The sequence below is a fragment of the Dendrobates tinctorius genome, unplaced genomic scaffold (assembly GCF_039654945.1).
Source record: "Dendrobates tinctorius isolate UK_male_01 unplaced genomic scaffold, ASM3965494v1 ptg000019l, whole genome shotgun sequence".
In the NCBI taxonomy this organism is placed as follows: Eukaryota; Metazoa; Chordata; class Amphibia; order Anura; family Dendrobatidae; genus Dendrobates; species Dendrobates tinctorius.
Window position 1 is genome coordinate 73,355,398 of NW_027361687.1, and position 26,938 is coordinate 73,382,335.

General features: G+C 46.6%; 1 long non-coding RNA gene across 1 annotated transcript; it reads right to left on the bottom strand.

Annotated features, from left to right (window-relative positions):
- Positions 1-3,262: 3,262 nt before the first annotated feature.
- On the bottom strand, positions 3,263-26,938 carry LOC141082726 (uncharacterized). The gene is made up of 3 exons (XR_012230561.1): positions 26,825-26,938; positions 8,481-8,630; positions 3,263-3,443 (listed from the first exon to the last, which is right to left on the bottom strand). It is a non-coding gene; the product is annotated as an uncharacterized lncRNA (long non-coding RNA).

The following is a 26,938-nucleotide window of genomic DNA, read 5'->3' on the forward strand; positions in this document are numbered from 1 at the left end:
GCACATTCAGCAAGCGTCTACTCCAACTAATGTGTAAAAAGGAAAGATATAGAAAATCGTTTGTTCCGACAGCTGTGGGGATGTTTAACAAATGTATAAGTGTAAAGCATCCCAAGACTAAATGAAGTTCAAAGTGTATGGGGGGGAATTGGTGAGTTACAAGTACCAGTCTATCCGCATCTGCTGTCCATATAGACTTATTTTGTAAAGTGTGTATTGTTCTTGTAATGTTCTTGATCTTTGTTCTGCTGCTGTAATACTGTAATTTCCTCCGGGATCAATAAAGTTTATCTAATCTAATCTAATCTAATGCTGGGAGTTGTAGTTTTACAACAGCTGGAGTGCCAAGGTTAGCCATCACTGGGTGGGGCTTTTCAGAAGCCATTGGCGCGCTGCGCCTTTAAGACCTTGAATCAGCGATCTGTCAGCTTCCATTAGCTAATATGGGTCATGTGTGGAAGCTGAATTTGCATAGCTGCCATCTTTGTAAGGTCAATGCACCTGTGCTGTGGCTTCAATCCATGTCAGTTGGGGGTCATGGAAAGGTCACCATTAATTCCTATGGGAAAATTTTTGCTTAAAATGCAATTTTTTTTAAAAACTACAAATCGGATCGACTCCAAAAATACAAAGCACACCTGTCCCTCCGAGGGCTTCGAAACGCCGCCTGAATGGGGTCTCTGCGCCGAGCGGTTCGGGCCGCATTAATTGCAGAAAATGCGGAGAAGAAGAAGTAGAATAATAACAATAAAATATAAGAAATCGGATTACGATATGTTGCTTGAACCTAGAGGTTCAAGCACCATAATTATGATTTAACTATTTTCTTGGTCATTCTCATATTATTCTCCTGGTCACGCTCACACTCTTTTCCTTGATGTTCTCATACTGTTTTAATAGTCATTTTCATTCTATTCTCTTGGTCCTCCTTGCACTTTTCTCCTGGTCATTCTCACACTATTCTTCTGGTAAGTCTTACTCAATTCTCCTACACTTTCTCATTCTATTCTCCTGATCATTCTCACACTATTCTCTTAAAGCAAAACAACCAGCAACCGTTACCTGTTGACTTTTTCTTCTCTTCATAATGTGGAGTTAAGACTTTCTTATTTTCCTCTGATCCTTTCTTATGGTTAGATTGATACCACACTAAAAGGAAATAGATGTTTGCTAAAAAAACCCTAATCATCTACCAATCAAATGTCATCAATTTAGCGCATACATGTATAGAGATGGTCAAGAGGTTGTGATTGTTTTGTAGAACTCATACCAGAATGGGCAAAAAAAACATGATTAGTGGTCCTTTCACCTAAGGACTTGGATTTAAATACCTTGGTCAAGGCAGAGGTTTTTTTGGCATTCTTCAGGAAACCAATACCCAGAGCACAAGTCCAACTGTCCTCCTAGCTAGACAACTCTTTTAATACTGAAATAGTATTTGTGACTACCACAGTTTATCAAACAGTAATGTTGGTGGTCTTGTCCAGCCTTTATGGCCATAGCATACCAAACCTCTAGTGTCTATATCAAGCAGGGCAATAACCTCACCACATAAAAGATGCTACTAATTATGGACATATACTGGATATTGAGAAGGGTAGGTCAAGGATTATACTTATGTAAACATAAATATGGGGTCATTCACAATCACACATATTCCCCCAAGTCCAAATATCATCACTATTGCCCCAAATAATGCCAGCTACATGACAATTAAAACTGCCTGCCATATGTCCATAACAGTACCATTCAGAAGTTGTACAAAGAAGCTACAATTGCATGCCCGATACAGTGCCAGTTTCATGTTCCATAATAGTGTTACATGCCTTAGATCAACGTAGCCACAAGCTTGTGCACTTGCCTTTGACCACTCCTCAAGTCCCATGATTTTGGAAGAGAAAGAGAGTACAGCTTCCTTAAAGGAGAGTAGTACGCCGCACAGCCAAAAGCCCACGGAGAAGCCCTTTGTCTCCTCCATGATTGGGTAGTGGAGGAGACTTGACAGAAGAAAATGGTAAAAACATGGCCATTTATTAGCTAGATGGACCAAAAGCTGAAGTCTTCAAGATGACCCTCATCCATGGCACCATAATGTTCTCTGATATAAACTGTGGTTTTCATTATAAGAAAAGATATCTTTGTATATCAAAGGTTGAAGAAGAGGGACTACCTTCCTCAGCATGTTGACAACCTGAATCTAGAAATTTAACAAAATCTCAAGATTGCAACATGCACCATTGTGAAGCCAACTAATGAGATATGGGTAAAAGAACAAACGGACATCAGGGCCTATATTCTCATGTACACCCCTATGGCCTCCACTTTGACACAATGTAATTGCTCGGGTTTTAGAGCTGGCTGTCCACTGTTTCTACCCTGCTCACTAGAACTGCTGCTTGTAGCCACCAAATCACCTACTGCAGAGGCTACCATTGCGGCCATGTTTGGGGCTGCAAAAATTAGGTTGGGGCCGCTATAACGGTTGGACTCATCTTTTTGATGTTACACTTTGGATACCACCAGGTATCAACTATTGTGAACGGGAGCCGCTGTGAGGTTCTTTCTTAGGGATTTAGTGCAGTAAATGTCTAAATCTGTGTATAGGGATTAAACCAAGGGATTCTTAAGATTCCTATATATCTTACATAACTTAGTATTTGAAAAGATTTGGCTTATACCAATATCAGTGGGATACGTCCTCCTCCATCCTTTTCCAGGAGGTTTCCGAGCTATTTGGTAGGTGTCTAAAAGAAATGCAAATGTATACAGTATATGTGAGACATAATTTTCCTTTTTAGAGGGTATTAGGCATAGTAGTATAGTTGCATTAAAACCTTGCTAGTGCTTTCTCCATTTTTCCCCATTTACCATCAGACCCTCTGCTATTATTGGTCGGACAAGTCTGGCCACCAATTAGTTTGTGTGTCATTGCCTACTATGTAAATACTCATACCTACCAGTGGTCTTCACCCTTCTTGAAAAAATCATAGATATATTTGATATCATGAGTCTTAAGACTTGTAACTTAGGAAAAGCTTTCTGCATAATCATTTTCCTTAATTCTGCCTAATACTCACTAAAGGACTTCCATCCTTCCCTGAGTATTCATAGCATGCCCCCACATATTCCCAGTAGTCACATCGGTACAAGAGGGAACACAGAGTCTCCGCTGCCACGTTCCAATGCCATGAATGTCACATGGCAGATGGGCGTCCTGATACAAATTTTGCAGGAGTGTTAATGATTTTGGTGATTGCCCTTGTACCTGTCTTCATTGAAGGTGTGAATGTGCATTTTATCTGGAAATCTTAATTAGCAGAAAAAAGGTGTATATGGACGAGTCTTATACATACCATAATTATCCTTGTCCACCTGGGAATATTCATCACAGTTAGTGTACCAGAATTGTTTTCTCCATCTTTGCCCGTTTCTGCTATAATCTCCTAAAATAAAATATATAAAATATAAATCAGTGTGTAACAGCCGGGTACTCGCCCCAGAGTGCAATGCCAGACCCCTCGCCCCTGGAGCTTAACATCAGGCCCATCGCCCCTTGTGTATAACATCCGGTCCCTTGCCCCAGGTGTATAACATTCAGCCCCTCGCCCCCGGTATATAATATCAGGCCCCTTGCCCCGGTGTATAACATCAGGCCCCTTACTCTTTGCTATATAACATTAAGCCCCTCTCCCCCAGTGCTTAACAGCTGGCCCCTTGTCCCCAGTATATAACATCTGGCCAGGTTTGGACTGGTCCACATGAGAACAGGAGAATCCTTCGGTGGGCCCCTGTGAAAGAGTTGGCCACCACCCTGTTATATGAGCAGTACTTGGCACAATGTACTGTACTTGAATCACTATGTACAGACAAAGGCAGCATCTAATTCATTTAACAATCAACCCAGTCTATTGTTATATAAATTTTGGATTGAGGATAATGTCACATTTGCATGTAGCTGAAAAGTGGAGCCTGGAGATAGTTACAGGTGGGCCCTTGGCACTGCAGTCGTACACAACATTTGGTCCCTCGCCCCCCGATGCTTAACATCCGACCCCTCGCCCTCTGGTGTATAACATCCGGCCCCTTGCCCTCTGGTGTATAACATCCGGCCTCTTGCCCCCAGTGTATAACATCCGGCCCCCCGCCCTCTGATGTATAACATCCAGCCCTTTGGTGTATAACATCTGGCCCCTCACCCCCCGGGGTACAATGTCTGGCCTCTTGCCCCCCCGGTGTATGATATTCGGTCTCTCACAACCGGTGTATAACATCAGGCCCCTTGCCGCCCGTGCTTAACATCTGGCACCTCGCCCTCGGTATATAATATCTGGCCCCATGCCATCGGTATGTAACATTAGGCCCCTTGCCCTCTGTTATATAACATTTGGCCCCTAGCCCTCAGGTGTATAACATCCAGCCCCTTGCCCTCTGGTGCACAACATCCGGGTCCTCCCCCTGGTGTATGACCTCCGGCCTCTAGCCCCCGGTGTATAACATCCAGCCCCATCGTTCTCAGGTGTACAATATCCAGCCCCTCCCCATGGGGTTATGACCTCCAGCCCCTAGCCCACAGTGTATAACATCCGGCCCTTCACCCTCCGGTGTATAACATCTGTCCGCTCGCTCTGTGGTATATAACATCGGCCCCTTGCCCACAGGTGTATAACATTCAGGCTCCTGGTGTAGAACATCTGGCTCCACCCCCCGGTGTATGCTACAGAGCGGAGGGCCAAGTGCTGAGGAGCAGAAGACAGAATGGTCACCAACGCTCTGCTGACTCCAATATTGTAGCATCCAGACCTCCTCTGGTATTAACATCAGCACTGACACTGCACTCCAGCCAGGAGCGTCATGGCTGAGCATCTGCATGCAGCCGTACATCATCAAGCACAATGCCAATTATCGGATGGAGTGGTGTAAAGCCACCATACTAGCATACAAGGCATTTTTGACAATTTTGTGGGAACAATTTGGAGAAGGCCCTTTTCTGTTCTGGGGAGTTTAGTGGAAGAAAATGACCGGCTGCACAGAGCCCAGGCCTCATCCCATCTAACACCTTTGGGTTGAACTAGAAGGAGATTGTGAGATTGGCATCTCCCTAACATCAGTGTCTGACCTCACAAATACTCTTTTGGATGAAAGGGCAAAAAGTCCCACAAAACCTTGTAGAAAACCTTCCCATAAGAGCGGAAGCTGTTCTATCTGCAGAGGGGCGACTCCATATTAATTTCTGTAGAAGGGGAGGTGTGAAATGCTCCTGTAGATGAAATATTGAAGGGTGTACATACTTTTCTCCAGATAGTAGAAAAAAGGATGGAGGGCACCATCACATATGAGCAGGACGTGGGATGTCAACCTGGAGTCTGTCAAAAAACTATTATGTATATAGAAGAAAAAGAAACATACTGCACACCAGGGATCACCAAATTAAGCAAGAAATATATCAAATTTATTCAAACAGCCTTAGAAAGACACACACCACAAATTAGTTAAAAACAAGGACAAAAAACCCCCCATAAGGTGTTTTGTCCTCCTGAACCCAAACCGGTCAGTCATGTAATGATCCTATATACAGTTGGTTACGAACTCATATGCCGTTATACTATAATCCAACATCTAAAATTTACGCAAACAACCATATATCCAACTCTATCGTGATATCAAATGGGACCAGACAGGGTTGCTCTCTATCCCCTCTCCTATTTGCTATTGCAATAGAGCCTCTAGCTCAAAAGATAAGGGATAATAAGAACATAAAAGGATTTGACGTTGGGCCCCGACAATTAAAAATCAATTTATTTGCAGATGACATTTTTCTCACTCTCACAGATCCAGTTACTTCCATTAAGGAAGTTCTGCACATTTTAGAAGACTTCTCCAAAATCTCATACTTTAAAATTAATCGAGACAAATCAAAAATAATGCAGTTTAACCTAAGCGAGGTTCAGATAAAAAGAATTAAAGAAGAATCACAATTTGGATGGGCGGAAGATGAACTAATATATTTAGGCATAACCATTACAAAAAAGATTAACACCTTAATAACTAGAAACATGGAATCTATTATTGAAACAGTAACAAAGGATATACTCTTTTTCACCGACAAAGACCTCTCGTGGATAGGTAGAACATTGATAAGAAAAACCATCACTCTCCCGAAAATTTTATACATATTTAGAAATTTACCCCTTGTAATCCGTAATACCCACATTATAAAAATACAATATTTAATCAACTAATTAATCTGGAACAACAATAAGGCAAGAACTCCTACAAAAGCACTTTGTAAATGCAAAACGAATGGAGGATTGGGCTTACCAAATATTTATGCCTACTATTGGGCCATTATTGCTAAACAGAGCCATTTTTGGTTAAATCAGGAAAACTCACCTGCTTGGTCTTGCCAAGAACTCTATTTAAACAATAATACTCATCCATGCATTACACTCTATGACAGTATTTTCAAAAAAAAATCACAATATGAACCGTCTCATCCAATCTTTCAAGCAATTATTACAGCCTGGAGGAAGCTAGCGTCAATTAAAAATAAAAACAGGAATACAACAAATTCACATCTTTTAAATAATTTGGATCTTTCCTTTATCACCTCTTTGCACAACAAACCGATCCCCCCACATTGGTCAAAATTAGGTTTAAATAAAATCAAAGACATTCATGATGGGGAAAAATTCTTCCCTTTCAAAGACCTCAAAAGTAAATATAAACTCGACGTAACGGATTTTTTATACTTTACGATGATTAAAGAGTCTGTATTGGATTTTCTTCTAAATAATAGATCAGTATCTGGAGCTTTAGTGAAACTCATGTGTAATCCTAATCATAAGATTTTTTGGAGCCTCAGATTTATCTATAATCATTTTAATGAGGACAATCATTTAAATAAGAACTCATCCATGATCAGGTGGGAAAACAATTTAAACTCCTCTTTTTCATTGGAAGATTGGGAAGACGCCACGAGTTTGTCTTATGCTTCAAATATCTATGTCCCTACACGAAACATATTTTAAAACCCTTTCCAGATGGTACTTCACTCCAGTAAGACTTGCACACATTGATAAAAGCAATTCTCCCCTGTGTTGGAGGAATTGCGGCCTACGAGGAAGCCTCTTACACATGCTTTGGGAATGTCCTAAAATTCAAAAATTATGGAAGCAAATTTCAAAATTAGTTAACAAATTGAACAATAAACCTATAATCTTGTCACCACAAATGGCACTTCTGTCATTAGGGAGGGAAGACATACACCCTTCAATAAAACCTCTCATTACACACGTCTTACTTGTGGTTAAAAACTCTATAGCATTTAATTGGCAGAAAACAGACCCTCCTCTTTACTCAGTAATAGAAGAAAGAATAAACTTGCATAAATCATTCGAATTCCAATTCGCAATTAATAATGACAGTCTATTTAAGTGTTCCAAAAAATGGAACTACTGGTCTAATCATTTCCCCTGACAATGTACTGATGTTTTGCATCCAGAATACTTCCTAACACAAGTAATACGAGTAAACTAAATAACATTGGACTATTGTATTTAATAGCTTTGTATATAGTTTCCCAAATTAGGGATTTTGTTGATAATTTGTGATTAATTTTGTGTTATCTTTGTAATTTTACCATGCCCAGAACTATTTACCAACCAGAGTTCTTTACCAATGTACCTGTCCTTTCCTGCCCTAACTCTTCATTTTCCCTTCCGCCTTTTCCCTATGGATATAACATATACACGTTTTCAATGTAATGATAAAAAGTTAATAAAAATGATTGCAAAACAAACTCATATATGCTATCACAATCTAATGAGCCAAACAATAAAGAAGGTTTATACATGTAGGCATATGCTGAGGAACAATAACCATATCACAGTAAGTACATAGATCCCCAAAGGCCAAATAGAGGAGAAAAATCTCCAGTACCCCACAATTACACAAAGACACAATAAACTGTAAAAATGGAGCAATAGATGTGAGGAGAACTCAAAATGTGACAAGTTGTATCTAATATGGCAACTGACCACTGAAACCCCACATGAGATAGATACGTAAAACAGTATATAGACCAAATGGATTTCATCACAGGGAATGCAGGTGGAATATATACATGTACCAAATTTAGTCAGAAAATGGTCCCTCACTCGCCAAAATAGACCTGTGCAGGTAAACAGAAATAAAGGCCAGGGCATAGTAAATAAAACATGACCAGAATGTTACCAAACCGGAGGGTCTGAGGTGCTAAGCCCAACGCATGTCGCCACTTCAGTGGCTTCATCAGGGGGGCTTTTTGTCCTTTTTAACTGTTTTTAACTAATTTGGGGTGTGTGTCTTTCTAAGGCTATTTGAATACATTTTGATATATTTCTTGCTTAATTTGGTGATCCCTGGTGTGCAGTATGTTTCTTTTTCTTCTTTATACATAGTACTTTTCTCCATATAGTGCAGTGTGAGTGCTCATCTCATACCTCTATAGAAGTGCTGGTGCCCCTTCCAGTAGGTGGATCTCTCGTGTTTGGATGGTGACTCATGAGGCTTTGGTGGTTTCTTGTTGGGGTCACTTCTATTGTCGTGTGCTGGAGTTGTATGATTGTCAGCGGATTTTCTCTCTCCGTTTCCTGTGAAATTTGATGGACTGAAAAGTCACGAGTCTGTGTATACAATATATGACAACTAATACTAGATAAAATGTAGAAAGCACCCCAAACTCTAAATAACTCAGTGATAAAAGATGAAAAGTTAATGAACCCCAAGTAATTTTTTCACAAGAGGGTGCTGATTTTTTCTTTTATCCAATATTCGGGGGCTCCTGTCTCGGGTTATCACCTCCTGCCAAGAAAAGAAATCATCACCCTGTGAACATATTTGTCATATAATTACTACTATATTATGTTACTGTAGCATCTTGAAACAGTTTTTTCCTTCTTGCTCCCAATTTTGTTAATGTAGGCTGTCATGCGGGCATTTTTACTCACACCTGACAATATTCAAGTCATAGTCCGTGTACCAGTATTTTTTTTCTGTGTCTTTGCTATAAACTGCTAAAATAAAATATATATTAAAAAATCAGTTTTCCACATCTGGTCCCTTGCCCGACGGTGTACAACATCCAGCCCCTCACCCCACAGTGTATAACGTTGGGCCCCTTGCCCCCTCGGTGTATGATATTCGGTCTCTAACCACCGGTGTATTACATCAGGCCCCTCGCCCCCCCATGTTTAACATCCGGCACCTTGCCACCCGGTGTATATTGTCCAGCCCCACTCCCCCGGTATGTAACATCTGGCCCCTCGTCCTCTGGTATATAACATCTGGCTCCTTATCCTTGGTATATAACATCCTGCTCCTTGCCCTCTGCTGTATAACATCTGGCATCTAGCCCTCAGGTGTATAATATCCATCCCCTCACCCCATGGAGTATAATGTCCAGCCCCTCACCCCACAATGTAAAACATCTGGCCCAACTGCCCCCACTGTATAACATCCCCATTGATCATGATTTATACTATCCAGCCCCATTACCCCCCTGTGTAAAAGATGTGACCCCTTGCTACTTGGTGTATAGGTCCGCCTTCAGTTCATTACTGCCCTTACTGGTGTGTGGGCCTGGTGAGCAGAAGCAAGAAGGAGTGGGCTGGACCGGGCCTCCCCTCTTTTTACTTTTGCTCACTGGGCCCCAGTGGCAGCATTCGTCTGCTTCAGTAACTGAATGTGCATCCTCGGAAGCTGTTTGGGTAAGAATACAAAGAGAGAACAACGGAAAGGGCACCATTGTAAGCGTTTACTACAGGCCACCTGGGCAAGCTGAAGATAAGGTTGAACTCTTTATGCATCGGATGGCAAAGTTCTCAAAAAAATATGAATTAGTGATCATGGGAGACTTTAGTTATGCAGACATTTGTTGGGAATCTCTCTCAGGCAAAAGTAACAGGTCCAGCAAATTCTTATCTTCTCTTGCTGACAACTTTATCTTCCAAAAGGTAGAGGAGAAAACAAGGGGATTTGCTAAAGGCCCCTTTACATTTAGCGATGCACCAGCGATCCCGACCACGATACGACCCGGTCAGGATCGCTGGAGCATCACTAAATGGTCGCTAGTGAGCTGCCAAACAGGCAGATCTCACAGCGATGCAGCAGCGATACAGCGGTCGTTACTTACCTTTCAGACGAGGCGATCCTGACGTCCTCCCGTCCGCGTCCACGCGTCACTCGTCGGCGCCAGCAGGAAGCCCAGCAGGAAGCGCCCAACGAGAAATGGAGCTGCGCGATCTCGTGCGATCAGCGACAGACATCGGGGGAGCCGGCCGGAGGTAGTATCACACATAGCGATATCGCTAGCAATATCGCTACTGCGTCATCAACTTGGTGATGCTTTAGTGATATTGCTAGCGATATCGCTATGTGTAATACCCCCTTAAGAGTGGCTGGGACTAGAGATGAGCGAACTTGTTAGGAAAACGTTCGCCAATCTTAAATTAGACATGAACGTAGCATCGGATTTGTGTTCACTTTCAAGAGCATTTTTCCTTAAAGTCGGCAAAATTTGGTCACAGTTCGGTAAATGATCGCGTTTCCACTAATGCTTTTGTTATTACTTTGGCTATGACAGTGCTGCTGTATGATGAGCGGAAGGACATGTTTGATGAGGAGAGCGGGTGTGTCTAGGTCTTTTTTCACATTTTTTTTGTTCTGTAATAACTTCACATGTGTACATTCCGGCAGCCAATCAGGGTGCAGAAACCATCCACAACATCAAAAGACAAGATGTTCTGTGATTGACTGACGAAGTCACATGTCCCTGGCCATATAAAAAGCTGACATCTTGTTTTGCTGGTGCCATTTTCTCAGTGTCACAGTTCAGAGAAGCCGCTCCTGATAGTGCTGCAGATGGACTTATCAGTTAGCTACATAGGATCCTGTAAAGATTGTGCAAAAATTGTGTGGCAGTCTCCAATGGCCCCATTTGATGATCCAATTGCTTGTGATAAAATTGTGTTTCAGTGAGAAAGCAGAAACCCATTTTTCGAGTATCAGCTGCCAGCACCGCCATCAGGGGCTTATCTACAGCATTCCGTAATGCTGTAGTTAAGCCCCCGATGTAACCTGAAAGAGAAGAAAAACGAGTTATATTATACAGTACTCACCCAGGGGCGGTCGCGGTCAGGTTTTGGTCCGATGGGTGTCACGGTCCAGCACCTCCCATCTTCTAACAGTGACGTCCTCTTCTTTGCTTCCCGTCGTGGCTCCTATGCAGGCGCACTTCTATACCCTGTTGAGGCCAGAGCAGAGTTCTGCAGTGCGCAGGCGCTGGGAAAGGTCAGAGAGGTCCGGCGCCTACGCACTGAAGGACAGGGCAGAGCAGTGCGCTTCAAAGACTGTTTTGCTGATTGCATTTCTCTGAGGTTTCCAACAGACTTGTTAAGTTTTATTCAGTAGTTATTCTGTTATGGACTTGAGTTTTCTCTGCACTTGTTTGAAGCACCATGTGTTTACAATATAGACTTTTTCTCCTACAAACTGTGTTATGTAGTGTCTTGCTCCACACAAAAAGACTCCTGAGTCCTCCAGTATAACTATTACACATTTGCACAAATGCCCCAAATTTTTTCATGTTGGATCAGCGGCCGGACGACATGGTATCCAAGCAGAATCCAGATCCTCATTACCAGACATTAACCACCTGGGGTGGAGGTGATCCTGATGAGACTTAGATATCAGAGGCGCACGTGGACTGTACTGTGGTGTCAGGGAAGGAAGAGGAGGAGGGTGACTCTCAGGGTGAAGAGTGTGAGAACAGAGAGTATAACAATGAGGTTGTAGCTCCTACTTGGTGTGAACTCAGAGGTACGCAGTTGAATAGCTCAGCAGAGGAGGTGAAGGAAGACGAGAAGGTTATGTTGCAACTTCCCACACAGACATGGAGTGATGCAATCACCACAAGTACTGCATCCTTAGCCACAACTGTGGCTTTGGCCAGCACTGGTCATGAGTGTGGAGTTTGCAGGGGCGGCAAAGGTTGCCTAGCCTGGGACTTTTTTGAGACCATAAAAGATGACCCAAATCATGTTATCTGCCGAATTTACAAACAAAAGACTCAGTAGAGGCATAAAATTCAAATAATTTGACAACTACATGCATGAATTGGCACATGCGCGATCAACATGACTTAGTGTGGGAATCTCACTGCGCTAAAATACCAACCATTGGCTGTCCCATCAACTACATCTGCTGCTTCTTTCTCCTCCATCACCGTGCCAAATGGTCTCACACTGGTGTCTGGCTACAGAAATGTCACTTGTTTACCTTCTATAGTCGAGGTGAGTGAAAGTTCGTCAGCTGTAACGGAAGTGGACATGACTGCTGTTTTGTGTCACCTAGCACATGTCACAGCCCCCGGCTCGCTCCTGTCTACTCACCTCCTCATTCCCGCGCTGCAGCCTGTCACCTTCCATCAGCCGCGGCGTCTTCCTCTGACGGGGCCGTGGCCAACGACGTCACTGCATTCTTTGCACATGCGCCGTAGGCCGCGGCCGCATCTCCCTCCAACTCCTTGTGCTCCGGCAGTGCCCTAACCCGGAAGCACCACTGGACCAATGGGAGACGGTCCTAGGGTATTTCAGGCCGCCCTCCTGTAATGGAGGCGCCTGATCCTTGTGTTTCACACCACATAAGGCCCTGTACCTGTGCTCGCCTCTTTCCTGTGCTTGCTTCTCTGCAGTCCCTGTTCTGTCCTGTTGCCTGTGCCTGTTTCCTGCCATCCAGCTGTCCGTGTCTACCTCCTGCCGTCCTACTCCGGTCCTGCCACCTGTGCCCTTGCTCCGTCCTGCTTTCCGTGTCTACCTCCTGCCATCCTACTCTGGTCCTGTCACCTGTGCCCTTGCTCTGTCCTGCTGTCCGTGTCTACCTCCTGCCATCCTACTCCGGTCCTGCCACCTGTGCCCTTGCTTCGTCATGCTGTACGTGTTCCTGCCGTCCTATTCTGGTCCTGCCACCCGTGTCCTACTCTGTCCGGGTGCTCCACGGTACCTCGCTCATAGTCCTACTCCAGTCCATCCCAAGCCGCCCCTCTTGGTACCGGCTGCCGTGGTATCCGAACCTCTGGGCCTGCTCCTAATGATCCCTGTATAGGGGTCGGCTCCACCTGGTTGCTCGCCCAGGGTTCCTCGGTGCCACAGTCTAGAGGGTCCACTCCTGAAGTCTAGTCTCGCCAAGCTTGGGCGTTAACAGTAGGATCAGGCCATGGATCCCGCCGGTACCTCTGCTGCCGTCCAAAAAGAGCTGCTCTTTTTGTGGGAGAACCAGGAGCGCATAATGTCCGTAATGAAGTCCATGGACTCTCGTCTGTCAGCCCTACAGACTGCCGATCCGGGAAATGCTACCCAGCTGGCCAGTCTCCAACAGGAGCTGGGCCAGCAGCGTGACAGTCAGACCTATATTCTAACCTATATGGCCTCTGTCGATAACCGTTTGGTGGCCCTCCAGTCAGCCGCCGTGGTGTCGACTTCATCTCCTGGCCCCACTTCTTTCTCATCCCCTCGCCTCACCAATCCACCCCGGTATAGTGGACACCCCAAACTCTGCAGGGGGTTCTTAAATCAGTGCAGCCTCCACTTTGAATTGCTACCTCAGCAATATCCCTCTGATAGGGCCAAAGTGGCATTTATTATGTCACATCTGGAGGGGGAGGCCCTGTCATGGCTAAACCCTCTCTGGGAATGGGACGATCCAGTGGTTTTGAGCCTTCCGGTCTTTCTGGATACCTTTCGTAGGGTCTTTGATGAGCCGGGCCGGTTAGCCTCTCTTACCGAGTCCCTTTTCAACCTCCACCAGGGTGCCCTCACTGTCGGACAGTATGCTATCCGTTTCCGTACGCTTTCCTCTGAACTAGGTTGGAATAACGCGGCATTGGTAGGGGCATTCTGGTGTGGTCTCTCCGGCAGGATAAAGGATGAGCTGGCAGGTCGGGATACCCCCACCACGCTGGAGGACCTTATCTCCCTGGCCACCCGCACAGACCTACGGTTTCAGGAGCGCGCCGGGGAGTCGGAGAGAGACAGGAGGCCCACGAGACCAGTCCCTTCTGCCAATCGGCCCTCTAGTCCACGCCCAGCCGGGGCTCTCACTACTCCTCCCTCCAAACCCATGCAGTTTGATCGGGTCAAGTTGGCTGAGTTACGTCAGAAGGAGAGGCGGGCTCAAGGTCTATGTCTCTACTGTGGAGGAGCTTCACATTTCATCCGTTCCTGTCCTGAGAGACCAGGAAACTCTTCCACCTAGGTCAGGTAAGAGAAGCCTCCCTAGGTGTTGATAATTCCTCTCAACCGCTCACTATGTCTGTTCTTTTGGTTTCGGGGCAGAGACGTGGGTCCGAGGTGGCCTACGTGGATTCGGGCTCAGCGGGTAACTTTATCCGGCGTGAAGAGGTGGACAAGTACCAGATTCCTGTGGTTATCCCAAAGAATCCTCGGCTAATTGCTTCTGTGGATGGCAGACGGCCAGGAGTCAGTCACTCTGGTCACTGAGGAGGTAGAGTTGCAAGTTGGAGCCTTACATCGTGAAAAGATGGCCTTCTATGTGCTGCCTTATCTTTCCCATGCGATTCTACTTGAACTTCCGTGGCTAAGGACACACTAACCGGTCCTCGACTGGTCGTCTGGGGAGGTACTCCGCTTGGGACACTCGTGCCATGCTCGGTGCCTGAACCCTATTCGTCTTGCTGCCCCCTCACAGCCACCTTCAGATCTCTCGGGGCTTCCCTCAGCCTACTGGTCCTACGCAGACGTCTTTGATAAGAAGGAAGTGGAGATCCTTCCCCCGCACCGGCCTTTTGACTGTCCGATCAAACTAATCCCGATTCCACCCCTCCTAGGGGCAGGATTTACCCACTATCTCCCGCAGAGACCTTAGCCATGTCCGAGTACATCCGGGAGAACCTCGCCAAAGGTTTCATACGGAAATCCTCCTCTCTCGCAGGAGCCGGTTTTTCTTCGTCAAAAAAAAAAGACGGTTCCCTGCGGCCGTGCATTGACTATAGGGGCTTGAACGACATCACCATCAAGAATAGGTACCCTCTTCCACTCATTCCGGAGTTGTCTGATCGCCTCAGAGGGGCTCGGATATTCTCCAAGTTAGACCTTAGAGGAGCCTACAATCTGATCCGTATCCACGCAGGCGACGAGTGGAAGACAGCCTTTAACACTCGAGATGGCCACTACGAGTACCTAGTCATGCCCTTTGGTCTGTGCAATGCCCCCACTATATTTCAAGAATTCGTCAATGAGATCTTCCGGGACCTCTTGTACTCCTGTGTAGTAGTTTACTTGGATGACATTCTTGTATTCTCGCCAGACCCTTCTTCCCATAGAAGGAGTGTTCGTCTGGTTCTTCAGCGTCTTCGAGAGAATCGCCTGTATGCTAAGATTGAGAAATGTCTGTTTGAACTGACCTCGTTGCCGTTTCTGGGCTACATCATCTCCGACGCTGGATTGAAGATGGATCCTGAGAAACTGTCTGCCATTCTCAAATGGCCTTGTCCCGTCGGAGTAAGGGCTATACAATGGTTTCTCAGATTTGCCAATTACTACAGGCAATTTATTACTCATTCTTCTTCAATCACCAAGCCTATTTCCGCTCTCACCCGAAAGGGGACGAGTCCCAATTCTTGGACTACAGAAGCTGAAGAGGCCTTTCTGACATTAAAACGGGCTTTTTCCATGGCTCCAGTGTTGTCCCGTCCCCATTGCAGCAGACCCTTCGTGTTTGAGGTGGATGCTTCCTCAACAGTAGCCGGGGCAGTATTGTCTCAGAAAACCGCCTCCGGTCGACTGCGCCCCTGTGGATTCTTTTCCAAGGCCTTCTCTCCATCTGAGTGTAATTATTCGATCGGCGACCATGAACTGTTAGCCATAAAATTGGCTTTGGAGGAGTGGCATCATCTTCTAGAGGGGGCTGTCCATCCCTTTTTGATTTACTCGGACCACAAAAACTTGGCCTATCTCCAGTCCGCCCAGAGACTCAATCCTTGACAAGCCAGGTGGTCCCTGTTTTTCGCTCACTTTAATTTTGAGCTCCATTTTCACCCTGGTGACAAGAACACCAAAGCTGATGTCTTATCCAGAGTCTTCCAGCTGTCCGAGATAGTGGAGGAACCTTCTCACATTATTGAACCCACTAAAATCATCACCGTGGCTCCCGTGAATCTGCTTTCTCCACCCCCAGGCAAGACTCTCATGCCGGAGGATGCCAAAAGAAAAGTCCTACTCTGGGAGTATTCCTCCAAACTGGCGGGTCACGCCGGAGCAAAAAAGACCTTCGCTCTCATTTCTCGGCACTACTGGTGGCTGACTCTCTGCCAAGACGTGGCTGATTCTGATTTCATTGTCTCTTGTCCTTCCTGTGCAAAAAACAAAGTACCATGATGGCCTCCGTCCGGCTTGCTGCTTCCATTGCCGGTTCCTGCGGTACCCTGGGAACACATCACCATGGATTTCATCACCGACTTGCCCCATTCATCCGGTTGTACAGTGATTCTGGTGATAATGGATCGCTTTTCCAAAATGGCACATTTTATCCCTCTGACTGGACTTCTTCCAGCTCCCAAACTAGCCAAAGTCTTCATCCATCAGATCTTTAGACTTTGGTCTACCTTGACGTATTGTTGGGATACCAATATAGCCTGAATATAGCAGTATATTATATAAATCAATCAATTACTTACATATAATATTTAATAATTCTACTATATATAGCAGCTAAAAGAATGGTAGACCATTCGAAATATTTAAGAGAAACCAACAGAACAGTATTCGAATTTAGGTCAATAAAGAAGTACCATATTGTAATCTAAATACAAAAATTCAGATAATAAGAGAAACAATATCTTTATTATAAAAGTATACCTTTATTAAAATAGGGTAACAATAGTATACAACCGTGTCCTCTGTGTACAATAAATAATAATAATTAAAATAAAGATTGAAGAAATACCAAAAGCATAGCAGGCTGGCAGGTCATTAATCCCAAATATGTACATATATATATATATATATATATATAAATGATCCTGATACATAAAAAATCTTTCTCATATAGATACGTGAAAATATAAGTGGGGAATTTGTATATAAACACCCTGAGAAAACGAAAATATATCTGATGTAAACAAAATGTCAATATCCCAAAAAATTCAAAAAATTGTCATCTTGATATGAAGTGCCAAGAGAACAATATAACTATTACAAATAGTTAAATAAAAAATTGTCATCTCAATATAAAGTGCCAAGTGCCAAGAGAACAATATAACTATTACAAATAGTTAAATAAGGTGCTTTTCAAACAAACAACATATACCTTGGAACCAAAATGCCAAGTGCAATATAAATAATAATCATTAAAAGTGCCAATGTGCATATAGTTAGGGTAAATAATGAGAGAGAATGAGAAAGGTGTATACCTGGAGCACAGCCTGCCGGTCACAGAGAAACACAGCCCCGACGCGCGTTTCGGAATTGATCCTTCGTCAGGTATACTTTTATAATAAAGATATTGTTTCTCTTATTATTATCTGAATTTTTGTATTTAGATTACAATATGGTACTTCTTTATTGACCTAAATTCGAATACTGTTCTGTTGGTTTCTCTTGACGTATTGTGTCTGACCGAGGATTCCAGTTTACTGCTAGGTTTTGGCGGGCACTTTGTAAACTCATGGATGTATCCCTGGATTTTTCATCCGCCTACCATCCGCAGACCAACGGTCAAGTGGAACGAACCAACCAGACATTGACTTTGTATCTACGTCATTTATCCAAAGCCCACCAAGATGACTTGGTGGACCTAATCCCCTGGGCAGAGTTCGCCTACAACAACCATACCAGTGAATCCTCAATAAAGTCGCCGTTTTTTGTCATGTTTGGAAGAAATCCAGGTGTTCCTCTCCCTGTAGCCTCTGCTTCCGAGGTACCTGCATCCAACTCTTTGTCCCTGGAATTTTCTGAGATCTGGGACGAAGCCAATAAGGCACTCAAGAGAGCTAGTGAGCGGATGAAGAATCACGCTGACAAGAGGAGATTGATTCCTCCACCGTATCGCATCGGGGATAAAGTCTGGCTCTCATCCAAGTATATCCAGCTAAAATTACCCTCATACAAGTTGGGTCCAGGGGCATACCGTCAATAGTAGCAGACCACGCAGCTGCTATGGGGCCCGGACAGGTGAGGGGGCCCGGATGGGTGAGGGGGCCCGCGACAGCGGCTGCGGTTTGGCAGCTGTGCTGTGCTGACACAGTACTATCTCCTTTAATTAAATGTAAGCGACGGCCGCTGTATACCCCCTTGAAGCTCCCCTTTCCTTGTTTCCTGGTCAGCAGTTGGCTGAAGGCTCGATTTTCATAAGAACGCCACGCCTCCTGGCAGCCAAAGAGCAGCACACGTGCATTGCAGAAAGCAGAAAACATTCATGAGCCTTTCTCACTCAAGACGGTGAGCCCGGCTGGGGGTGGATTTTTTTTGTTAAATGTGTCCCCTCACTGTGCTGGCAGCCTGGCACTTTACATTTACAATGGCTCTGGCTGCACTTTGCACCTTAGGGAGGGGGGCCTGGCTGCACTCGCTGTGGAGGGTGGAGGGGGCCCTGCATGTACTGCAGGTGTGTGTGTGTGTGTGTGTATATATATATATATATATACACACACACACACACCACTGAGCCACCAATGATTTATTCTGCCTTGCTAAATGTCTGTGTTATATATATTGACAATCAGCTACTTGTTGGCCAATAGCTGATAGCCCATTTTGGCATTTCTTATGCTCACAGGATGATCAGTATAGATTGTTTTGTGTGCATAGATTATTATTGTTCTCAGCAGCACATGCTGGTTACAAAGAATGATGTGTTACTGAGTGGGATTATTTTTAAGCCAGATTGAAAATCATTTTAGTGAAGTATATACGAGTTCCTGGACAGTACTTGGGCCCCTGTGCAGTATATATAAGCTTCTGGACAGTATTTGGACCCCTATACAGTATATATGGGCTCCTGGACATTATTTGGGCCCTTGTGCAGTATATATGAGTTCCTGGACAGTATTTGGGCCCCTTTACAGTATATATGGGCTCCTGGACAGTATTTGGGCCCCTTTACAGTATATATGGGCTCCTAGACAGTATTTGGGCCCCTGTGCAGTATATATGAGTTCCTGGACAGTATTTGGGCCCCTATACAGTATATATGGGCTCCTGGACATTATATGGGCCCCTGTGCAGTATATATGAGTTCCTGGACATTATTTGGGCCCCTGTGCAGTATATATGAGCTCTTGGACAGTATTTCGGCCCCTGTGCAGTATATATGAGTTCCTGGACAGTACTTGAGCCCCTATGCAGTATATATGGGCTCCTGGACAGTATTTGGGCCCCTGTGCAGTATATATGAGTTCCTGGACAGTATTTGGGCCCCTGTGCAGTATATATGAGCTCCAGGACAGTATTTGGGCCCCTGTGCAGTATATATGAGCTCTAGGACAGTATTTGGGCCCCTGTGCAGTATATATGGGCTCCTGGACAGTATTTGGGCCCCTGTGCAGTATATATGGGCTTCCTGGACATTATTTGGGCCCCTGTGCAGTATATATGAGTTCCTGGACAGTACATGGGCCCCTGTGCAGTATATATGAGCTCCTGGACAGTATTTGGGCCCCTGTGCAGTATATATGAGTTCCTGGACATTATTTGGGCCCCTGTGCAGTATATATGAGCTCCTTCCATTTTGACTTTTACAAGGAATACATCAAATTGGATGTAAGTGTTTTACTTTTTCTTTTCCTCAAATGAGAAAAAAAATCAAAGACTAGCTATAAAATTAATTGTTTGACCTATAACATGCATGCCTGGAGAGCACCTGTTGATTTTTTTTTCTTTTTTTTTTTTGGGGGGGGGCCCCATTCAGACTTTTGCTATGGGGCCCCATGATTTCTATGTACGCCCCTGGTTGGGTCCCCGGTACATCGGGCCTTTTGAGATTCTTGGACGTATCAATGAAGTTGCCTACTAGTTGAGGTTGCCTGCTTCGCTCCAAGTCCCGAACACCTTCCACATCTCTCTCCTGAAACCTGTGGTACTAAACCAGTTTCACTCCTCACCCTGTTCCGTTCCTCAGCCGGTTGGTATTGACAATACCTTTGAGGTAAGAGATATTCTTGCCATGAAAACAGTTAGGGGGAGGACCTTTCTCCTAATTGACTGGAAGGGCTTTGGTCCCGAGGAGAGGTCCTTGGAACCCCGGGAGAATATCAATGCTCCCCACATTCTCAGGAGATTTTTTGCCAATCACAGTGGGGGGGCGGCTTAAGGGAGGGGGTACTGTCACGGCCCCCGGCTCGCCCCTGTCTACTCACCTCCTCGCTCCCGCGCCGCAGCCTGTCACCTGCCGTCAACTGTGGCGTCTTTCTCGGACACGGCTGCGGCCGACGACATCACTGCATGCTTTGCGCATGCGCCGTAGGCCGCGGCCACATCTCCCTCCACCTCCTTGTGCTCCGGCGGTTCTCTAACCGGGAAGCACCACCGGACCAATGGGAGACAGTCCTAGGGTATTTCAGGCTGCCCACCTGTAGTGGAGGCGCCTGATCCTTGTGTTTCAAACCACATTAGGCCCTGTACCTGTGCTCACCTCTTTCCTGTGCTTGCCTCCCTGCAGTCCCTGTTCTGTCCCGCTGCCTGTGCCTGCCTCCGGTCATCCTGCTGCCCGTGCCTGTTTCCTGCCGTCCAGCTGTCCGTGTCTACCTCCTGCCGTCCTACTCCGGTCCTGCCACCTGTGCCCTTGCTTCGTCCTGCTGTCCGTGTTCCTGCCATCCTACTCCGTCCTGCCACCCGTGTCCTACTCTGTCCGGGTGCTCCGCGGTACCTCGCTCATAGTCCTACTCCAGTCCATCCCGAGCTGCCCCTCTTGGTACCGGCTGCCGTGGTATCCGAACCTCTGGGCCTACTTCTAACGATCCCTGTATAGGGGTCGGCTCCACCTGGTTGCTCGCTTAGGGTCCCTCGGAGCCACGGTCCAGAGGGTCCACTCCTGGAGTCTAGTCTTGCCAAGCTTGGGTGTTAACAGCACAACACATCTTTCACAATCCATCATAACGTCTCTCAGACAGGCAGGCCTGCACTTACTTTCAGTCAACTACCTGTGTTAGTTTCCTTACATTTTTGTACCAATAGTACTGTATGAAACTGATGTTTGTGCCATCTGAGTGTGGCTGGCAAAAAAACTGGAGGTGTTGCATGAGGTATCAGGGCTCCCAGCTGAGGAGGGCCCTGTGTGAAAAATTCCTCCATAGCATTGTAAAAGTCTCATTGTCAGTTATTGCAAATGCTTAATTGCAGTTGTTGCTGATAAGGGTGGCCCAACCAGTTATTAGGCTTAGGGAACAATCACTTTTTCATACAGTGTCTTGTAGGTTTGGATTTCTTTTTCTCTTAATAATAAAGACCTTCATTTATAAACTGCATTTTGTGATTACTTGTGTTATCTTTGTCTAATATTTACATTTATTTGGTGATCGGAAAAACTTATGAGTGGGGCAAAAAAATAAAAAATCAGGAAGGTGGCAAACACTTTTTCAAACAACTGTAGGTATAAATACATAAAAAAAAAAATATTCAAATACTCACCTCTCCCCATTTCCCGCTACTGCGGTCTTCGCAGCATCTTCTGACTTTCTGCAGTGCTTGGCACAGAGGGTAACATTGTAACAAGGGTGACCGGGGGGGGGGGGGGGGGGGGGAGTTGTGGCAAGTTATTTAACAGTACATCGACAGAGTCCACTGAGCAACTGGTCAGTAAGCTTCCCCCCCGATCCCTTGCAAATAGATAGACGGGACCGACACAACTTTTCCCACAGGATACCGTCTCTTCCTCTGGTCACAGAAGTCGAGGCAATTAAGGGTCTGGAAGGCAGCTTTACTCCAACAGGAAAAAGTAGCTTTTATTAAAAAAGGAAGAAAGAGGACAAAAAGGCAATTTCAACACTAGCTTCCTGCTCTCTCCCTGACACCTGCTGGGCCGTACCCACAACGTCCACAGTGGCCGATATTCGCAGGCGTCCAATCGCTGGCATCTGGATGCCTGAGACCCCTTCAGCGAAGGCCCTTCTCAAGTCCTGGGGGCCTGTGTTGTATTCCTTCAGTCAGTATAACTCCTTGATCCGGGGCAGCAGATCTTTCCCATCCAGAAGTCTGGCAATGCCCCTTCTGTAGCACACATCTGCCCTGGTCAATGTACCAAGGCTTTCTGGCTTGCAGACCAAGACTTCCTGTCTGCTCTGGAGGCTGCTGACCCAGCCCCCTAAGTTACTTAACTCTTGCCCTACTTCTAACACACAGTTACATACATTACAAAAGTAAACATTAGGACCAGGCAAACACAGCACATTACATTAAGAATACATAACATATTTATATAAGATGCACAGGGGAGTCACACGGAAGGACGAGAGGGCGCAACTGAGGGGATCAACCACCTCCTTACACTCACCCCTCCTTAAACATGGCCGTCCTCGGCCATGGCAACCTTGATAAAACGTAGTCCCATAATGGCCGGTTATCCCTTTAACATGGGCGGCCGAAGTCTTTGAGGTGGGCCTCATTCACACTCGACAGTCTATATTGTGGCCATAGTCCTTCTTGGGATGGTCTTCTCCTCCCTCCTTTCTGCGGACCTTTTAGTGATGGTAGGCTGCATGTCAAACATAGGTTAAAGTGGGGGCAAAGTTCAGGAGCACACAGTCCAGCAGCCACATCTGGAGTCCACTGCTACTAACCCCCATGGGGTTTTGGTCCCATGATCCAGTAAGGGAGGCACCAACGGGTGCGAAACAAACTGGGAAGAGGGGAAAACATACAAACATGGCCGTCAGCTGGTGGCCACATTAGACGCCATTGTCCTGGAGCGCCATCTAGGGCATACTGCCTCTTAGGGACGTGGAACAGTCCATTACTCTAGGTGCAACTGTCACAGATATCAAATTTTAAAGGGGCCGATCAGTTTGTACACGTCCGCTGAGTTGCATAGTGGGCTGCATTTGGCCCCTGCACCATGACATAGACATTAGACGAGGACCCACTGGAGGCAGGGTCCCCACTGTTCCGGCTACCCACTTCCTCCAGTGGTGGGCCTGTAGCTCCTTGAGCATCTGGCTCTGTTGACACATCTGCGGCCGCCTCACTGCCCTGAGGCACCACTCTCCTGTGTGGCCGGGGCAACTGCGTCCATAGCAGCCGGTTGTTCCACACCTGGGGTCTCCTGTGGTGGACCAGTCTCCCGGTCGGAGGCCATTCTTATGGCCACTGCGTAGGGCCCACGGGGTCCTTACTCCTTTATAAATTCCACATAATCCCCTTCCCGAAGTGGGCTATTGAACATGAGGGAGCCAGCATTTATGTAGACCTTGGCCCCGATCTCCAACTCTTGTACAAAGCCATAGCCCCTGTTCCGGTTTAGATACCTGTCGAGGCCACGGGTCATCCGGCCTGCTGCGGTTCCTCCACCGGGGCACTGCAGCTCATCATGGATGCAGTGCTCCCGCTGCCTTTTCTCCCGAATCACCTCATGAATCCACTCAGCATCCGTAGGCACATGAGGCTCCTCTGCATGCAGGTCGCGGCTGTCAGCTGGAACAGATGCAGCATGGGGAAGAACAGGCGCCAGCGCGGCCAGGGAAGATGACAAAGTAAGCTGCCTCCGGCGGGGTCAGCAGCCGGGACGAATCCAGGGAAGAAGGCGGAGCTATGGGCGGTGAGTAGGCTGAGAGCAAAGCAGTGGCATGGCTGGACAGGGATCCCTTATTCACCCTCACAGACGCTGTAGTCCTTTTGCACGGTCACCAGCATCGGTGATCACGGACGTCATGATCGCCTGCATGGCCGCCTCCAGGATCCTCTGCACTCCTCGGGATTCCCGCTGGGGCGTCATCAGGTCCACATCCTCCGCTGGTTGCTGACTTGGCTGCCGGCATGGGGGTCGCTCCTCCAGCTCTTCCGATCACCAGGCATGGAACCTCAGGCCCGTCTCCGCCTGGGCCTTGGAGTGCCTCCAATCCTGGCGGCTGATGCCACCGCCGTAGGACATACTCCTCCTCTCCATGTCAGCAGGTAATGGCATCTCATCCACTGACAGATAGTCCATCTTTTTTGGGTTCCAACCATTCGTGGGTGGAGTCATTCCTTGCTGCTCCACCAGTTTCTCCTGCTCACGCAGTAATGGCGGCAGCTCCTTCTTCTCCCGCACTCATTCTGGGCGGGCATCTGTCACAATGGGTGAGACCTTCTTTCTTCTGGCGTCAACTTTTCTGGGTGATGCCCACGATAAGCAGCCTTGTCTTTACTTTTCGCTCCAACAGCCGCCATCTTTTCGGCCATGGTCAGCGCCATTCCTGAGTCCACAATATCCGCCATCCGCAATCCTGTCATGGCGGGCAACACATCACAAGGCCCAATTTCAAAGTCACAAACCTCAGGATTGTGGTCATCCGACAGTTTCGTCTCTTCCAGTTTGGGCAGCACATCGCATATTTCTGATTCACAGTCCCGGACAGCTGCCATCTCTAATTCTTCTATGGCAGACACTTCAAAATCACGGTCGGCCACCATCTTTAATTCTCTCATGGCGGACGGCATTCCAAAATCACAAGTCTCACATATTCCATCCATCAGTCTATAGGCTGCGGGGGTCCAACCTGCCGCACTACACCAAGTGTAACAAGAGCGACCGGGGAGGGAAGTTGTGGCGAATCCACTGAGGATTCGGTCAGTGAGCATCCCCCCCGGTCCCTTGCACATAGATAGACAGGACCAACACAGCTTTTCCCCACAGGTTACCTTCTCTTCCTCTAGTCACAGCAGTCCAGGCAATTAAGGGTCCAGAAGGCAGCTGTACTCCAACAGGATAAAGTAACTTTTATTAAACAAGGATGAAGGATGGTCAAAAAGGCAATTTCAACACTGGCTTCCTGCTCTTTCCATGACACATGCTTCTGTCCTACCCACAACATCCACAGTGGCTGAGACTCGCAGTCGTGCAATCGTTGGCATCTGGATGCCTGAGACCCCATCAGCGAAGGCCTTTCCCAAGTCCTGGGGGCCTGTGTTGTAGTCCTTCAGTCCGTATAACTCCTTGATCCGGGGCAGCAGATCTCTCCCATCCAGAAGTCTGGCAATGCCCCTTCTGTAGCACACATCTGCCCTGGTCAACGTACCACGGCTTTCTGGCTTGCAGACGAATACTTCCTGTCTGCTCTGGAGGCTGCTGACCCAGCCCCCTAAGTTATTTAACTCATGCCCTACTTCTAACACACAGTTACATACATTACGTTACATACATTACAAAAGTAAACATTAGGACCAGGCAAACACAGCACAATACATTAAGAATACATAACTTATTTATATAAGATGCACAGGGGGGTCACACGGAAGGAGGAGAGGGTGCAACTGAGAGGACCGGCCACCTCTTTAGAACGTCATCGCGCCATCTGCCCTGAAATGTCACAGAGAGTCAAGATGCTGAAGAAACCGGAGCAGCGTGGAATGGGGAGAGGAGAGTATTTGAGGAGGGCTCCTGACTCATGGCCTGATAGTGAGCTGGTGTCCCAGACAGCGAGTGGGTCCCCTGTTCGTTGAGGACTCTGGCACTTGCCCGGGTGCGCTGGGTGGCGACGCTGGCCCTGCCCACTGCTCCCAGTGTATAACATCTGGCACTACTGTCCCTAGTGTATAACATTTGGCCCCATGCCTTCCCTCATTGTATAACAACCGTCCCCTCACCCCCTGATGTATAACCCCTGAACATCACGCCCAGTGAGGAATATCCGGCCGCTTGATCCTGGTGTATAACAACCGGCCTACCGCCCCCTGTGTATACTATTGACCCATAGACCCTGGTATATAAAATCCAGCCCCCTCAACCCCATTGTATAGCCTCCATCCCTCCGCTATGCTGTCTGCCTTTCCTACCATGTAACAGAGCGGCTGGTGGTGCAGACCTGAATTTGGAGCCACTGGTGTAACAAGTATGTTCATTATATTTCTTCACTCTAAATCACCCCCCATCACCTGTGAGTGGTAATATTGAAAAGTTTAAGGGACTGCAGCAACTCAGCCTTGAAGGGGAGACCCCGTTATGTTACAGGGCAGGGGCAGCAAGTGCTGAGGAGCAGAAGACAGAATGGTCACCAACGCTCTGCTGACTCCATAATTACAGCGTCCAGACCTCCTCTGGTGTTAACATCAGCACTGACACTGCGTCCCAGCTGAGAGAGTCATGGCTGAGCATCTGCATGCAGCCGTACAGTACATCACCAAGCACAATGCTGATCATCAGATGGAGTGGTGTAAAGCCACCATACTTCAGCATGCAAGGCATTTTTGACAACCTTGTAGGAACAATTTGGAGAATGCCCTTTTCTGCTCCCCATAAGGTCCATACAGACAGTTTAGTGGAAGAACATGACCTGCACAGAGCCCAGGCCTCATCCCCATCTAACACCTTTGGGATGAACTAGAAGGAGATTGTGAGACCGGTGTCTCCCCAACAACAGTGTCTGACCTCACAAATACTCTTTTGGATGAAAGGGCAAAAAGTCCCACAAAACCTTGTACAAAACCTTCCCATAAAAGTGGAAGCTGGTCTATCTGCAGAGGGGTGAATCCATATTAATTTCTATAGATGTAGAATGGGAGGTGAGAAAAGCTCCTGTAGATGAAATGTTGAAGGGTGTACATACTTTTTTCCATATAGTGCAGTGTGATTACTCATCTCATACCTCTATAGAAGTGCTGGTGCCTCTTCCAGTAGGTGGATCTCTTGTGATTGGATGGTGACTCATGAGGCTTTGGTGGTTTCTTGCCGGGGTTACTTCCATTGTCATATAAAGGAG